General features: G+C 41.0%; 1 protein-coding gene and 1 long non-coding RNA gene across 9 annotated transcripts in view; one reads left to right on the top strand and one right to left on the bottom strand.

The window, feature by feature from the left end:
- LOC105488959 (uncharacterized) overlaps positions 1 to 1983 on the bottom strand; it is a 227902-nt gene extending 225919 nt beyond the window's left edge. For all 8 annotated transcript variants that reach the window (XR_011619597.1, XR_011619600.1, XR_011619596.1 and 5 more), the window contains exon 1: positions 1848 to 1983. This is a non-coding gene — a long non-coding RNA (uncharacterized lncRNA). The remainder of the gene's footprint in view (positions 1 to 1847) is intronic.
- Positions 1984 to 2065: 82 nt separating this feature from the next.
- The window catches only part of LOC105488958 (C-X9-C motif containing 1), an 80013-nt gene continuing 67549 nt past the window's right edge, over positions 2066 to 14529 (top strand). The window contains 2 exon segments of the mRNA XM_024795098.2: positions 2066 to 2279; positions 14218 to 14252. The gene's annotated coding sequence lies outside the window, so the exon portion shown is untranslated.

Here is a 14529-nt window from a genome sequence, read left to right as displayed (position 1 = left end):
TGCGGCATTCAATCCTTTGCGAAAGGCTTTTGTGGGGTCACCAGTTACCAGATGTTGTCTGAGCTCTAGGGATCACAATTGGGTAAGACACTGTTCCTAATTTCCAGGATGATATCCTCTCCTCTTTCCTTGAGCTCCTATTGCAGTTATGACCCAAAGAATTGCCTATTAATAATGCAATGCCTCAGGAAATTTCTTCTGTTTTTAATTGCCAATTACATTTGCTTAACTTAAAAAAATGACTTATCTTCCCTAGTTATAGATTGTAAAGACTCAGTTTTCCCCCAAATTATCTAGTTTAACATGGGAATAGAGAGAGATATACTATATGTATCAGGCATTGGGCTGCTATTTTTGCTAGTGCTTCTCCTGGTGTGATACGTCTAACAGTTCACTCTATGGGGTACACAAAACCCATGATATTACAGATACTGTTGCTTAGGATAAGGCTAAAGTAAATAGCGCCTAGTTAACTGTTTTTAAAAAGTGAGTTGATTTAAAAACAAATGTTAAATAGTAATGTTTCCAGTGATAGCTCTGGCAAAAATGGTAGAAGTGGTCCTTTAATGTCTTTCAAAGGCGTTATATGATATCACATTTATTCCTCAGAACAGTCTTTCAAATTGGAAACCAAAGTCCAGAAAAATGATAGAACTTACTCAAGTCGCTAACAGATCAAACTTTCCCCCTTTACCATAATACCCTTTTGCATATAGAAAGATTTAGTTTAATACTTGAATATGGGTGTCTGACCCGTGTTTTAATACTCCATCTCCTCAAAAAGATTTGCTTTAGCTTTCTAAATCAAATCCTTCACCTTCAGAAGAATAAAAGAGGCACACCAGAGTCATTCTGGTGTATTTCTAAGCACATTTACAAAACATACAAGGAAAAGGACCTGATTCCCTGGCTGGGTGAGTGAAACGTTAATTCTTCACCTTGGCACCTCAACCTACAGCTGTAATAAGGGCCGTTATGCCCAAATAGGCCCTTAAACGGAAGACCTGCTAAGCAGAGACCCACTTTCCCAGCCCCGCTCAACTGCCTCAGCTTTTCTGCCAACTGACCAGGCGGAAGCAGCAGCAGGGGAGGAGGGACTGCAGGTAGGTGGGGAGGGGATCATTTTGAAAGCCCTAAATCCCTTGCAGGGAAGAAGCAGCTGCTCCTTGTTTTTCTAAACATCTGTCCCATCTGTCCCAGGCCACACCTCACCCTTTGGTGGCTCGAGCCAGTTAAACGTGAATTTGACAAGAAAGCCCTTCTGAAGGCTGGTTTGTGAGTGGAAATGAACCTAAGTGCCACCTAGAAAGTTTCTTCTACTGACAAGACGTTAGTAGGGGGTCTTCAGCGGGACGGCTATTACCTTCCTTCATTTTATTCTCACAAAACACAGCTTTTACTGATAGAGGCGGGATTTGTAACGTCACCCAAATCAGACTGTACGCCCTGGGGATATTATTTCACAACACAGAGGTACTTCTAGAGCCCACATTTTAACCCCTAGGAGAGCCACAGCCTAATTGGAAGGAGAAATAACGATATTGCACACACCATACCGCCTTTACGGTAGAACAAGCTGTGCACATCTAGTGCCTGTGGCGTTTATCACATTTTTCAGCGTGTGGCTTTTATTTGTCTCCTCTGCCACACTGCTCCTTGAGAACAGGGACGTTATTTTTATTGTTATTTTCCCCTCGTATTCAGAACCGTGGCTGGAACTTGGTAGGCATGAAATAGATATTTATGAATGAATGAACGTTAACGAAGAAAAGAAAAGGAACTGGATGATTCATTTGGTTCTCCGAAGGCGGGTGTGAGGGGCGGGGCTCGGACTTTGACCCAGTTACCGAGTGAGGCGCAGTCCCAAAGTCCTGCAGGTCCGGCTCCAGTCACCGCAGACCCGGGTCTACAACCGGTGCTCAGGCCTCCCGAAGCGAGGCTGCGCACGTCCTGCACGGTCCCGCCCCGAAGGAGCGCAGCCACGCCCCCTTCTCTGGTTATTCCCTCTGCGAAGTCAGTTCCACTCTAGTTACAGGATTGGGGCGGGGCCGGCAGAGCGCAGGCGCAACGGGCGGCGGAAGTAGGAACCTGGGAAGGAAGAGAGAACGGGGCCTGGCTGTGCTATGCCAAGGACCCACGTTTCTGTTGTGGGAAGCTCCAGGAGGTCGCACGTGCGTCCGAGCCCAAGCCCCTCCCCTCCACTCCCCTCCCCGCTTGCCCCGGAGCCGCCAAACGGCCGGCTTCTTCTCGGCCCGCCGAGATGGCGCTCGACCCCGCAGGTACCGGGGCGGGAAACGGGGTTTGCCGAGGGGCTTTGCCCTGGGTCTCACACCGCGGGCCGTGCGGGCTGGAGACCGACCTGGGAAAGGTGCAGAGCTTTGGGTGGCATTGCTTCCACCAGCGTCTCCTCACGCTCGGCGTCTGCTTCACCCAGTCTTAGGTCATCTTCTCACTTGTTGGGGGTTATGGTTAGCTGAGGTTGCTTTTGTTGTCTAAACTCTCATGCATTGTGGTTTCTTTCTTAACGCGACTCGTCTCTTCATTGTCACCCTCTTTTTGCCCCTTAAGGGCACAGACTCATTTAATGTATGGTGCAGACACTCTGGCCCCAGAAAAATTTTTATATTTGTTCTGGCGCACAGTTTTACATTTCTGTTTGGGAGTTCATGGACCCCGAGTTCATCCTTGTAACCCAACTTAAAAACACATTTCAAAGGATCCATCACTGTGGCAAGAGTCAGTTTCTTTGGGAAGGATCTTCAAAGTCTTGAATGTTGTTTTAATCTCCTTGCTTCCAACCACTTCCGTTTGCAGCAATAGTTTACGTCCCCTCGAATTCCCGTCCTTGTGAAAGGTAACCTGCAGTATCTTTGCTTTAGGCTATTCTTGCAAGGGAATAGATAACAGTTTTGGAGGGAATGATAATTGGTCTAGTCCATTTCTTTCATTTTATGGATACAAAAAGTCAAAACATTGAGAGGTGAAATGGCGTCAAACTTGGGAGATTCAGAAATGGGAAATGCTCTTTCGGAGCCTTCAAGGAGCATGAAAAATATATGTAGCACAGAAATAATGTTTTAATTGAACACGTTATTACCATGCTAAGTGTTCTCTGTTATCCAACAGTATGTGATATGGTAGGTTCCTTTAGCTCCGTTTTACAGATTAGGAAACCGAGGCGAAGAGAAGTTAAGTGACTAGTCCAGCAGGTAGTGGTAGATCAGGGAATACTCTAATTTGAAGCATAGAGGAGTTTTGGAACACAATGATCATGTTCATTTTGGACTAGGTGATTATGAAACAGCAGTTGATCTGGGCTTTGAGGGATGGAATTTCCAGTGTTTGGAACTGGAGAAGAGCAGCTCCATGAGCAAAGGTTTAGATAATAAAGTGCACTGTGCGATGCTTGGTTTCAGGATGACTACTATGATTTCGTTCTTGAAGGTAGAAGGGGTAGGGTGTAAGTGAGGGGTGAGTAAGGAAGGTTCAGGTTTAGTCCCATATAATTTATGGTATTTATTTTTTTATTTTTTTATTTTTTTTATTTTAGTGGGACGGAGTCTCACTCTGTAGCCCAGGCTGGACTGCAGTGGCGCGATCTCGTCTCACTGCAACCTCCGCCTGCTGGGTTCAAGCAATTCTCCCACCACAGCCTCCCGAGTAGCTGGGATTACAGGCACTCGCCACCACGCCCGGCTAATTTTTGTATTTTTAGTAGAGATGGGGTTTTGCCATGATGGCCAGGCTGGCCTGGAACTCCTGACCTCAAGTGATCCGCCTGCCTCGGCCTCCCAAAGTGCTGGGATTATAGGTGTGAGCCACCACACCCAGCCTAATTATGGTATTTCTGAACTTGAAGTGACATATAAAGTCATCTCATATAGATGAGGAGATTGAGACTGAGAGAGGTTAAAGATTTCCATATATCTATAATTTTTGAATTTAGACAAGGAAATTTGGGAGAAAAATCTTCATACTTGCTGTCTTCACTTGCTTACCTTCCAGTTACTCATAAGCCACTCCAATCTTGTGTTGTACCCAAGGCTGCACAGCTAGTTGCTGGTTGAATCAAGTCTGGTTAGAACCTAGGTAATTTCATTTCCAGTCCAGCGCTGTAGACCATGCCACCTTTTGAGTATTGATTAAACAAAGACTTGTTGAGTGTCTGGTATATGGCCCGTATTGTTCTGGGCCCTAGGGAACAGTAGTATATAGGACAAACAAAATCCCTGCTTCAATAAAGCTTATCTAGTGGTAGAAAAAGACAATTAACACCCCCTTCTCCTTCTACACAGACACGTGCGTGGGCAAACACACACACACATTTTTACAGATTGTGATAAACATGAAGAAAATAATGTCATGTGGTAGATGGTGAAGAGATTAGTCAGTGAAGAGCTTTATGAAGAAGTGTCATTTGAATTGGAATCTGAGGGATGAGAGGAAGCTAGGCAAAGTGTGCTAGGCCATCAAGTAGCAAGTATTTAACTTGAATGTGGGTCAGAGTGTGGAGGGGATCCATAAGGAAAGATACTGGGAAAGTGGGTGGTAACTAAATGCCTAGATATTGCAGAGGCTGCAAGGCCTCAAAGGCTGGCTGTGATAATAAAACATTTGGATTGTTTCTAATGTCATCAAACGCCTTTAGAATCTTTTAAAGAGGGCAGTAACATAATTTGTGTGTTTATTACCCTGACTACAGTGGTAGCATGCATTGTAGAGGGGTCAGGTAATAAGTGGCAGAAGGGAGACAGGTTAAGAGATGGGAGCAGTAGTCCAGGCCAAATATGTTTGTATCTTAGCCAAAGATGGTAATAGAAAGATGGACAGAAATATACAGCATCATGAGGAGAAATTGACAGGACCTGCTGTTGCATTGAATAAGGATGGTGAGAGAAAGGGAGGAAATAGCATCTGGGCACCGTGGCTCATGCCCATAATCCCAACGCTTTGGGAGGCCGAGGCAGGCAGATTGCATGAGCTCAGGAGTTCGAGACCACCTGGGCAACATGTTGAAAACTCGTCTCTACTAAAATACAAAAAAATTAGCCAGGCGTGGTGGTGCACACCTATAGTCACCAGCTACTCGGGAGGCTGAGGCATGAGAATTTGAGCCTGGAAGGCAGCGGTTGCAGTGAGCCGAGATTGCGCCACTGCGCTCCAGCTTGGGCCACAGAGTGAGACTTTGTCTCAAAAAAAAAAAAAAAAAAAAAAAGGAAATAGGGATAATTCATCTCCAAACAAACAAACAAACAAAAACAAGAAAGGGGGGAAATAGGGATAATTCCAGTTTTTTTTACGTCAGCAGCTGGGTGGAAGGTCATGGTCGAATCTAACAATGTGATTATTGGAAACTTCATCAAAGGAAGGAATGGAAGCCATGGAAAGTAAAAAAGTGGAGTCAGCAAGTAGGAAGATTTTTTTTTTCCCCCTAAATTGTTTTGTCTGTCTAAATTCCAGAATAAAGTGTATGGAAGCCAGTTTTTTTGTTTGTTTGTTTTGTTTTTTGTTTTGTTTTTAAATTTCGTGTTTATTTGGTTCGTACGTTGAAGCTTAGTTTCACATTTTGATGTTTTACTGCTTTATACAGCCCACGATGGTATTTGCCCATATTGAGTAAATGACTAATAGATACACCAAATGAGGTGTGTTTAGCAAAATCTGTTTTCCTATTGGTGTATTTTGTATTTTCTGTGATCTTTATAGAAGCTTGATTTTCATTTGGCAGGAACTTTTAATTAACTTTGTAGGGTCTCTGTTTTCCTCAAGAAACTGTGAACCCAACGATGAAATGCAGGTTACAGGCTTACACGTAGTTTTAGTTACACTGTTTTCCTTTTTGTTAATGTAGCAGTAATAACACTCTTTGCTTATTGCCACGTTCTGGACAAATTTTCAGACATGATTTTATTCTCAGATGATATCCCATAGAAACCTGCACCTGATAAATCTGATTTTTCACTTTCTCTATCAACTAGAAGTAATTCCTTTCTCCCTTCTTTGACCTTTCCCCATTTTAGTTAGGTTCTCTTCCCTGTGTCAACACGGATTCCTTCTCTACTTATGCAGGATGGGGCATGGCAGCCTAAGGGAAGTTTCCTTAATCAGGTGTGTGTGTGCCCCTGTGTCCTTCTATTGCTGTTTTCTTCCGGGGACCTAATAAAAGGAGGAAATGGGACAGAGATAGGGTTTAGGGGGTGGAAAGTGGGGTCACGGATTTCATGACATTCTATGAGAAGGTGTTTAAGGTATATGTGTCTTGGGAGGATTTCATTATGGATATTCTTGGAGCATTTGGGTTTCAGTACTCCAAGTGGGGGTTCTTTTAGTGGTTCCTGTGGGAATGTAGGTAAATTAGCTTTAGGGGTACAGGCACAGTACTAGCACTTACATTTACTAGAAAATTTTACTTTTTAAGTTAGACATCTAAACAAACTTGAAGAATCTTTTTTGAGAATTGTGTGTTTAATATGTAAAAGGTTGTGGAGTTGATTAGAAAAATATTTTTTTATTTTTGTTTTGATGGGGTTTTGCCGTGTTGCTCAGGCTGGTCTTGAACTCCTGGGCTCAAGTGCTCTGCCTGCCTTGGCCTCCCAAAGTGCTGGGATTATAGGCATAAGCCACTTTGCCTGGCCTATAAGAAAAATTTTGATTTTATTATTGCCTCTATATCTCTAGAGTATCTTCTTAGACATAAATTACATTGGTGGCTCAGAACAAAAGAAAAAAGACTTGTTTAACATCTACATTTTGTATATTTATAAATTAAAAGTGTATTTGCCATAGAAAATACATTATTTTTGTCTCATTAGATTAACAACTCTCTGATGGTTGCTCTGTGAAATTTGAAAAACACAGCCTTAAGCAAAGACCATAAGAAAGAAAAATTGAAATCAAAGAGGAGTGTGTGCCATGGCAGTGGGGTGGGGGTTGGGATTTCAGTTCTGAAGCATGAAGTGACCTGTAAACCATTTCAAGGATTTTGAATTTTATACTAAGAACAATGGGAAGACACTGTAAGCTTTTAGGTAAGGCAGTGACAAACAGAACTCTCTTCACTTTGTGTTGATCTGACTTTTCTTTAGATCAAGAATAACCTTGATCTCAGCTACATATGGCATACGTGATGTGTCTTTCCAGAGTATCCCATCTGGAGGCACATGGTATCTGTTTCTCATAGGTGATGTTAATTTTGATTGCCCACTGAAGGTTTTGCCCTGTTTTGTTGTGTATTTTCTCTGTTTTGCAATTAATAACTAATCTGTGGGAAGGTTAAGACCTTGTAAATATTTGCTTCTCAGCAAATATTTCCCTTTGATTTAGGGTTCTTTTTTTTTTTTTTTTTTTTTAACCTGATTCAGTCTTTCCCATAATGGTTGCAAAATAATGATTTTCTACCTCCAGCACACTCCCTTCACATTTACTAGATGGTTGTTGACATTTTACTGTAAGCAAGAGATTGCTTTGTTTCATTTTCATTTATTTGTGAATTTATTATTGGTATTTTTGGTAAGGACTCATGAATTCCTGTATTTTCAATGGTTTATACTCTTTTAATGTACATAATTATTTTTTGTGCTCGAGTTTCCCCAGATTTGGCCAGAGTTCCCTTCAAACTAGCTTCTGGATGTTTGTCATGTGCTGTCACCATTTTTTTGAGCATTTTCTTTTTATTCCCTCATACAAGATATCACTGCTTCATCTTGTACCTACCCTGGCCAATCCGTAGAATTACTTATTTCTCTGAGAAGCCCTGGTTCCTTTTAGATGGGCACAGTATTAGAGAGTAAGAGCTGGTCACTAGAACAGAATATAATTTGGGTGATTTATTAATGGATTGCCTTTAGGAAAAAAACAAACAAACAAACAAACCCTGTAACAGAGTAAGGAAAATAGGAGAGGGAAGGGGAAAAATCTGAGCAAGGGTGTGGTTTCAGGTCTTAGCCTAATCAGCTCTGATGTACCACATGGTACATACAGTTTATTGTGCCTTGGAGGCAAGGGAGCTGGGCTTTCATGCCACTTTTCAGTCATTGGTAACTGCAGGAGTTGGGAGAGGGACAGCAGCAAGGAAAACAGCAAAGGGCTACCATGGCCAGGGGCAGTCCTAATAAGGTTGCAGGTATGAATGCTCCAACATTCTCTGCTGCAGGAGGGATACCAGCTCTGTCCTAAAAATAATTTATCTGAATCTATTAGGAATCTTAGGACAGTGAGATTTCAGATTGTGACAGGTCAGATAGGAATGGGTATTTGCACACATGTGTACATACACACAGGTGTGTGTACTGCATCCAGTAAAGTGTCACAGGTTGTGGTTAACAAGTTTGAATAACACTGGCTTAAGATATACCTAAGGTAGGCTAAGCTGTACTTTTTTTGTTGTTTTCTAGGCCATCGTATGTACTGTTCTCTCTAGAATTTCCCCCGTCTTCCCTACCCCCAAGTCTACCGAATTCTTGTTCATTTCCACAACTCAATTTAAAATCAGTTTCTTAGGGGGCTTTTCCTGATTGCTACCACCTCCAGTTAAAAATTTTTTGTTAAGGTTTAGGATTAAAAACTCCACCAAAATATCGTATTTTAGATATAAAGTCCTTTTCTTTGATGAATAAAAGGAAACCTACAGATATGATGTGCCTATATGTAACAAATAATTGGAGAAATAAAGAAAAACATGACTTGAAGAATAGGAATATTCTACCTGTGTAATATTTTTCATACAAATCCACCTCTTTAAATTCGTTAGAGACTAGGTAAAAGGATAGGTCAGTTAATTTCACCTAGATTATAGAGGATTGGCCACCTACTCCCAGGGAGGCAGTGTACTGTTGTGGAATCAACACCGAATTTGGGAGTTAGTAAGCCTGACTTATTGTTTCAGACTTTGTCATTAACCTGTCCTTAATGACATAATATGAGATTTGAGGATGAGAAGTAGGGAAAGAGGTATCAGGTAATCGCTAAGGTTGTTTCAAACCTTAAACTTCTATGATTCTAAATATTAATACTTGTCCTAGGTCTCAAGGGGTTCTTGACGCCACACAGAAATAAATTCAAGATTATGTATTGTTGCCTGGATTAGTATCTTTTTTAATTTTTTGTTTGGGGTGTTAAAATCATATGTGTAAAATTCTGTGTTTTTGATATCTGTAGATGTCAAAAATATGAGAAGTATTACCTTGTACTTGATATAAGTAGACCAAACAAAATTGTACTCAAATAAAACTATTGATACCCAAGTTAACATTCTCCCCCACAATCCCCTATTCTATTTTTTGCATTTTTTCTTTTTTTTGAGACAGAGTCTTACTCTGTCGCCCAGGCTGGAGTGCTGTGGCCAGATCTCGGCTCACTGCAAGCTCCGCCTCTTGGGTTCACGTCATTCTCCTGCCTCAGCCTCCCAAGTAGCTGGGACTACAGGTGTCCGCCACCATGCCTGGCTAATTTTTTTTTTGTATTTTTAGTAGAGACAGGGTTTCACTGTGTTAACCAGGATGGTCTTGATCTCCTCTCATGATCCACCCGCCTTGGCCTCCCAAAGTGCTGGGATTACAGGTGTGAGCCACTGCGCCCGGCCTATTTTTGCATTTTTAAGTAAGAAGATTGAAGGAAAAAATTGTTAAAAATGTGGTGTTTACCATCCTGCATTGTGTTCTGCTAAAGAACTGTTACAGGGAGATTCTTACAGATCAAAAGATACGTTAATTACCTAAACATGACTAATTGGAATGTAGAGTGTCACATGTTTATGCTGCAGAATAAGGAACCTTGCTTGACTGATTCGTTATTGTATACACAATTCCTGGTGTGGTGATTGGTACATAATAGGTACATATGTATTTGTTTACAGTATATCCGTAACTATCAAACACTAAAAGTCTTTTAAATATATGTGTCATTTGTTAAGCATTACAACAATTTTATTGCATATTTACCGTATGCTAGGAGTTAGAGGGAATTACAAAGATGAGTTAGACGTGGTCTCTGACCTCATTAAACTTAACTGTTACTCGCAGTAGTTGTCAGTCTAGCTGCATATTATAATTATTTGGGGAGCCTTAAAAAATATCAATGCCTGGCTTTTACCCCAGCATTTCTGATTTAACTGGTCTGGGGTGCAGCCCAAGCGTTAAGAATTTTGTACAGTCCTCTCAGGTGGTTCTTTGGTACAGCCAAGGTTGAGAGCTTCTGGTACCGAAATCTTTCTTAGTCTACTCAGGCTGCCATAATAAAATCTCGTAGACTGACTGAATGACCCACACAACATAGACTGGGTGGCTTAAAAAACGTACATTAATTTTTTTACTATTCTAGAGTCTAGGAAATTCAAGACCAAGGGGCAGGCAGATTTGGTTGCTGGCAAAGACTCTTTTCCTGACTTGCAGATGGCTGCCTTCTCCCTGTGTGTTTACATGGTGGTGAGCGGGGAGGGATGGGGGAAGAGGAGGTTGGAGGAGGAGGAGGAGGAGAGAGGGAGAAGAAGAGAGAGCCCTCTGCCTCTTATGAGGCCACTAATCCTATCGAATTAAGGCCTCACCTTTATGACCTCATTTGACCTTAATTACCTCTCAGAAGCACTATCTCCAGATACAGTCACATTGGGGGTTAGGGATTCAACATATGAATTTGGAGAATGGTAAACACAATTCAATTCATGCCAACCAGTGATCTAGCAGGAGAAGATTGCATATGTAGTGTGATATGATGTGTTTAAGTCCTGGTGTGGTTATAGCAACAGAACGAGTGCAGGCAAAATCTTGGGGTTAGAGAAAGGAGAAATCACATTTTAGTGCTGAGGTCAGGAAGAACTTTGGGATGGAGAAATGTTGAATTAAGTTTTAAATAAGTAAACTTTGATAACAAAAAATAAGAGGTAGAAGATGGAAAACAAAGACCGAGATTGAACTAGAGTTTGGCTTTACCTGTTACTTGCTGGGTAATGCATGAGTGCTTTGAGCTTTCTGAGTCTTAGTTTCTTTATACCTGCTTCTAAATGAGATGATGTTTGTAAACCAGTTCCATCCACCACCCTTTTCTTCTTTCTGTAAATACTATCGTGTTGCTTCTGTGTACTATATAGCTGTAAGCTGATTTTTCAGGTAAGAAGGGTAAAATAACCACTAGGTTGGCAAAATGAGAGTTTACATTGTAGAAAATTTAAGTTGGAATTGAGATGCTGGTGGGACTTAGAAACCACCAGTAGATAGTTGAAAATGTGGAGAGTTGGAGATAGAGAGGAGCACTGAGAACTCAGTATCATAAACACCATCTTTAAAGGTGGAACCTTGTGGGATTGCCCCAGGAGGATTAAGTGCAGATATTACCTTGAAAGTGTGTATACTTCTAATATTGTTACCATTGTTCAGGATATTTTTGAAACCCCTTTAAGATTTCCTTCCAGATTCTTCAGTACACTCATCTTAATATCCTCATTTTGGCAAATCTTTGTTCTGAAAGTTAATTTGAATTTAAGCCAAAGTTTAACCAGAGACAGTCTGGTGAAGGTGATAGATGATCATTCTGGGAAATGCTGCCTCTTCCCTTGTCTTGGTTTGTTTTGTGTTGCTATAAAGGAATACCTTAGGATGAGTAATTTGTAAAGAAAGGGGTGTATTTAGCTCACAGTTCTGCAAGCTGTACAGGAAGCATGGCATCTGCTTGGCTTCTGATGAGAGCATTTATGCTGTGTCAGAACATGGCAGAGAAGACCAAAGACGAAGCGAGCATGTGTGAAGAGGGACCAAACGTGAGAGGCATACTGACTTTTACAACAACCCAGTCTCTTGAGAACTAGTCAATTTCTCTGAGAACCAGCCCACTCTGAAGAACTAGTCCACTCTAGCAAGAGCAGGAATTCATTACTGCTAGAAGGACACAAAGTCATTCATGAGATGTCTGCCCTCATGACCCAAACACATCCCACTGGGCGCCACCTCCTTACACTGTCACACTGGAGATCAAATTTCAACATGAGATTTGGTGGGGGCAAACCATATTGCTCCCACCCCAAAACAGTTATATTATGGAACTGGTTTTCATGTTTACTTCAGATTAGCTCTGAAGCCATACCAAGAAAGATGATGTGATTTGAGCAAAGGCTGAGTCTTTGAAAGAAGTGAAAAATAAAATAATTCAATATAAAAATATAATATAAAAATAATTCTCCTATCCCATTATCAAAGTATTATATTTTCTTTATAGGAATTCTATGAAATATTGTAAGATAAAAGAACCAGTAGTAACAGGGTGGACAGAGGCTTGAGGAACATTCATAGTGTTGAGAATATTACACAGTCTTCTAGATTCGTATGAGAAAAACAAGTAAATCAGGCAATGTATTGCTAAGAAGGCCACAGGTATGCTGTCATTTATTACTTTGTCAAATGTCTGCTCCTGTCCCATAACACTGCTGATTTTCTACCGGATATCAGTGGGAAATTGTGCTTGTAGGGGCAAAGACAGTCTTGAAGTTTTACCAAATAAAGTAAATGTGAAACTTGTTCATTTAAGAAAGTATGGCCACAATGGCGGTTGTAACACAGTTCTAAAATTGGCATGTCTTATTGCATAAGTTAATTTCCTGCTTTGGTATACTTTTAAATATGTTGTCCCTTTCTGGCCTCTTCTTGGTTAAAGCAGTGTGGGTGGAAGAGGAAGTTTTCACACCTAGCAATCTGCAGAATCTGAGGTCCAAGAAATAGGTGCTATTGGGAAATGGGCACATCTAGTGTGAACAAGGTGGTTAATTAACAGTGAAAGCTGATAGGACAGAGAAGCTCAGATGAAGCATACTATTGTGGGATATGGGTGGTACTTGACCCAGAAGCTAAGCAGAAATAGGCACATCTACCTCACTGATGTACTTTCCGTATTTTGTAAGCGTTTGAGTTTATACAAAATTAGATTGTTAGTGGCTGACCTAATATTTGATGTTTATTCCCTTTAAATGTGTTTTTCAACCAACTGACAAATTGCTCCTCTTGCTTTAAAACATTTTTTTTTCCCCATGGTAGGAAGCAGAATCAGAATTCCCTTTGATTTTACTTTCTGATAAAAAATTGAGAACTATGAATTTTTGAATATTGCTTATTCAAGTGGTGCTTCTGAATCACAAACTTACTGTCTAAGGGTTGTTTCCCTGCTTCAGCATAACGGTGGAAGCTCACTTAGCCTTGTTTGCTTAAGTGTCCTAAGGCCACCACTCGATGTGCATGGTGGTGTCATTGAAGGTTTAGAACCTAGGTTACATGATCTTGGCATTGGCACTTTATTAGAGGCTTGGTTCATTTCACCTCTGTGAGCCTCTACTTCTTTATCTGCAAAATGAAATCAAAATACCTGCGAGAACTGTTATGAAGACTGTTTATATTCATTGCCCTCATCTCCAGGTTTCACAGACATAGACAGGCTGGAGCATTGTGGGGGAAAAAACATCTCTCCTAGTCTTGATTTCCCTTTTTGTTTTTGTTTTGTCAGTTCAAGTATGGCTTGAAGGGAAGAAGGTGAATTTTCCTATTCTAAGATGTCACTTCCTTTACCCTTCCTCATTTTACTCTGTCATTATAGCAAGAAGGTATGAACAGACTGGCAAGAGGAATATCTGGTCATGAGCATACATATCTTTGTGCTGTTGAGGCAAACTGGTGTCTGCCTAGATTCCTGGTGTGAAGCACTTAGTGAGAACTAACAATTGAGAACTCTGGTCTCATTATATTGTACATCATGCCTTCTTCCTGGGGCTCTGCCTTTTGAAGCTCTTCATAGCTAGTAAAGAAGAGGGGCCAGTAGGAGGTGGTAGCTCACTCCTGTAATCCCAGCATTTGGGAGGCTGAAGTGGGTGGATCACTTGAGTCCAGGAGTTTGAGACCAGCCTGGGAAACATAGTGAGATCCCATCTCTATAAAATACACAGAAAAAAATTAGCTTGATGTATTGATGTGTGCCTGTGTTTCCAACTACTTGGGAGGCTGAGATAGGAGGATCACTTAAACCTGGGAGGCAGAAGCCGCAGTGAGCTGTGATCACGCCATTGCGCCCTGTCCTGGGTGGCAGAGTAGTACTGTGTCTCAAAAAACAAAAACAAAACCCAAAAAAACCCCAAAAATACTCCCCCCAAAAAGCTAAACAAACAAGAGGGACCCAAATATAGAAACTACTGCTAATGAGAACATTGTTGCAAGTTTATTACAAGCATTTTTCATGTTTTCCCTACAGAGTAAACAGTAGCACCAAACTGTCTTCAAGAACAAGTAAGTGTAACTAGTAAATTTTTTAAAAAGTGGCATTACCTAAGTATCATATTAGTTAAATTAGAATGTTTTCATTATTGAAAGGGCATAGCTTGCCCTTCATATATCACATTCTTTCCTATTAAAGACTCTGTAATATTCTGATTTGCTTCACTGTTGTCTTTGTGGATTCATAGCAAGTGCTGTTGTCAGTAGCCTTATAATCTAGTACTGCCATATTGCAAGAACACATGAGCCCCAAAGCAAAATATGAGCTAACAAATTCAGCCAGTGAAAA

The sequence above is a fragment of the Macaca nemestrina genome, chromosome 2 (genome assembly GCF_043159975.1).
Source record: "Macaca nemestrina isolate mMacNem1 chromosome 2, mMacNem.hap1, whole genome shotgun sequence".
Classification (NCBI taxonomy): domain Eukaryota; kingdom Metazoa; phylum Chordata; class Mammalia; order Primates; family Cercopithecidae; genus Macaca; species Macaca nemestrina.
Note: the sequence above shows the minus strand (reverse complement) of the source record. Positions and strands in the feature narration are given on the sequence as shown.